The sequence below is a fragment of the Bombus flavifrons genome, unplaced genomic scaffold, assembly GCF_040668555.2.
Source record: "Bombus flavifrons isolate JBK064 unplaced genomic scaffold, iyBomFlav1_principal scaffold0031, whole genome shotgun sequence".
Lineage (NCBI taxonomy): Eukaryota > Metazoa > Arthropoda > Insecta > Hymenoptera > Apidae > Bombus > Bombus flavifrons.
This window is the reverse complement of record NW_027184776.1, coordinates 200,001-203,442: the sequence shown is the minus strand read 5'-3', so window position 1 is coordinate 203,442 and position 3,442 is coordinate 200,001. Positions and strand designations below refer to the sequence as shown.

At 34.1% G+C, this 3,442-nt stretch overlaps 1 pseudogene; it reads left to right on the top strand.

Moving 5' to 3' along the window:
• The first annotated feature begins 737 nt into the window (after positions 1-737).
• The window catches only part of LOC138189383 (angiopoietin-2-like), a 4,943-nt pseudogene continuing 2,238 nt past the window's right edge, over positions 738-3,442 (top strand).

Below are 3,442 nucleotides of genomic sequence, written 5' to 3'. Positions count from 1 at the left end.
CACGATTACGAATACGAATACGAATATCGCGTGTGCGTTACGAAAAGAGAATAAATGATAAAATTTACGAAAATATGTTGTAATTCTTAATAATGTATATGTATGTTAATTATTTAAGTATGTTGATTATCGTTCAGTAGTCGTGTACATGTGGTAAAAGTAATGACAACAATGCCGTTATATTTTACATTACATACAATTACATACAAATTCTACAAATTTAGGCATTACACTATAAAGTTTACAGATTTGTAAGATTCGAAAGGACCGTAATAACCATGGAGAGTACGACTGTTGACCTACCTATGGATTGCGTAAAATTACAGTTTACATCGTAACGAGAGAAAGGATACATCTGTGCAAGTTGTTTCAGATTCAGCTTTATCTTAGATCCGATACTATTTTATATAAGATAGAGCAACATTTTCCTCATTTATAGCAATGATGTATCGATTATCAATATCGTTTAATTTATTTAAAGAAGATGAATTAATTTTGTAGCTTTTTATAATAACTAATATTAATCAAATTTGATAATTTGTTCATATTTTGAAATTTCTATTAATTGTTGAGATAGTTAAGATGTAACGAATCAATGGATGAACATTCTTACTTTTGCATTACTCCAGTGAAATGAAAATTTCTTAATTGAAATTAAAACGAATTTCATTCTTTGATCGTAATACTTTTCGGTACTTTTTTTTCAGAGAGCAATACCTCTTTAACGTTTTCGAGGTTATAGTTTCGACTTTGGAATCAAAATTAAAGCACATTGAAAATTTGGACAAAGCGGTGGAACACTTGATGAGAACAGTGGAAGCTTTGGATTCACGCGTGAATGATAATATCGATAAAACCGATGCAGTTATTACAAAGCTACGAACATTAGATCTAAAACTTTTCAATTCTCATCAAATTGAATTTTCTTCAACTGAATCTGCATACTCGACAAAAAGGAGCGATGATAAAAACGACAGTGAAATCAGAAGCGGTACGTATGTATGTATGTACATAAAATGCTAATACGTAAAAACAGAAATTCGTTAACAGACGTATCTATAGAAGAAGAAAAGAAAAAAAAAAAAAAAAATATTGGACTGATCGACTCGGTTAGAACAAACATGGATCGCAACTACAAATTGTCGTTTGAATTGTATTACATTTACAGCCGGTTTTCTTTTATCTATATCGTTTACTTAACAATTGTATTTACGTGTAGTTTATAGGTACCTACCTATATATACCTATTGTATAGGTATATACCTACATATGTACACACGTATAGAAGCCTGCTTTCCCTGTATTTCCCCCCTCCCCTTTTTTCGTTCTCTTTGTCTCTTTTCCATACTTTTATCTTTTTACTGATGCTTCTTCTTCTTTTCTTTCTACGGTTGCCATTCGCTGTTCAAGTTTATCGTATAAATTGGCATTTATTTGGCAAAACAGGTCCGAAATTACAAGCAATCCATCAGAAGCGAGAAAATACATCATCATCCGATTTCACTCTTGGTGAAAAATTATTGTCACTTGATCAAAAGGTATCGGATATAGATAATAAATTGATCGATTTGAAACATCAATTGGATAATAACTTGTTACAAAATGACGACATAAATGCCGAAGCCAGCGAAAAAAAGCCAGTCAATGTATGAGCGTAATCGAAATCACTAAAGCGATGAGTAATGAAGTAATAAATCACATTACGATCGGGATAGAAAATTTAAGGCAAGCGACAAACAATATGGACAGAAAGTTACAGTTTCACGTAAACTTGGTTTCCGATCGTTTGGGAACTATTTACAACATGATGAGTGACGTGCACGATGCGATATTAGTGAGAGGAAGTACGAACGGTCGACCGGCGTTCAACGTTACAACAACAACAACGACAACTACCGAGCCGCCACCACCAAGGCAGAGTAAAATCGATCGACTCGTCGAACAAATATATCCAATTGTTGACTGTATCGGAGAAAATGGATGAAGTCTGGAACGTCGTGGTAAGCTGAGAAGATGTGGCTAAATTGTTAATTTCACTGTTTACCTGCCGTGTTAATCACGTTGTATGACCGCATGCACAATTTTACATGTCCACTTGACGGCATTCCATATAGATAGGTATTATACTTTTTTCGACAGGTTGGCACGAAAAGTTCCGTGGACGATCTCTTGCCAAAATCCGATGAATTACTTACACAAACGCAAAGACAAGAAAGAGCGATCAGTGAAATTCATGCGGATTTAAGATCGAAAACGAATAAGATTATCGAAAATTTAGAAGGAGTGGAGAATAGACTTCGAAAGCAGGAGGACGATGTAGCTAGCCTTGCTCAGCGTCCAATACCTGCGGAATTGCTGCTAGATCCCACGATCGATCGCCTTGTCGAATACGACTCCAATAGGTTAGTTTTCCTTCTTTGATACTTTATTCGCTTGCTTTTATTATCATACACCATGTTACGAAATAATATAGAAACCAAAAGCATTTACGACGTTGTCAGTTCCATTCCATTTTTCGAGAAATAATCTTTTCTCTCTAATAATAACAGACAATGTACATACGTATTTCTATCTTTATCTGTTTGCTTTGTTCCGTTCGATGAAAAGAAATCTTTCGTTTCGTGTAATGTGAAAGAATCGTATTTCGAATTGATTGCATCTGTTGTTAGTAAATATTCCAATATATTATTATACATAGGTATATGATGCGTGAAAGAACGATGTAAAAGAATATTAGTAAATAAATAAATAAATAAATATGTAGAAAGTGTAGCGACAATATACTACGTTCAACTAACGAAACACCATTATTACATTGCTATGTAATTAATTATTATGTTTCATGTAGAACGAATTTCTTTCGATTCACAGATACGTTGAACTCTCTGATGACATTGCAGTTGAAACAACCGTTTTACCGGTCAATCCGACTACCATTGTTTCGTCTGTGTCGATGTCCATGTCTTCCTCGACCTCGTCGAACGCCGTATCGATCAATAATTTCATTAATTCAAGCAATATAGCTGGTTCCACTAATTTCTCCAACTCGACAGCCAATCCTTCAATAGGCCCTCCATTATCACCGAGTTCGCAGCGATCATCGTCTAAAAATCGTTATATTTCCATTGTTATATTTCCAAGTGTCAAAAACAAACCAAGTACAGCAAATTCCACCTTTACCACCGATGCATTCCTTAATTACAAAGATGTTAAGGTAATAAACAACAAAAACATTCTCAACCCGTACCAATTAACGTCACTGGTAATCGGCACCGTTCAAACGAATTAGAAACAGTTTTTATATAATATTTTATATTTTTCTCATTTCTTCTTTGGTTTTTAACCGACCAAAGTGGAATAATCGATATACCGCATGACTTTTATGCAAACATACTTTTTTCTTTCTTCCTCTCTCTTTTCTATAGTTTAATTACCTTGTAAG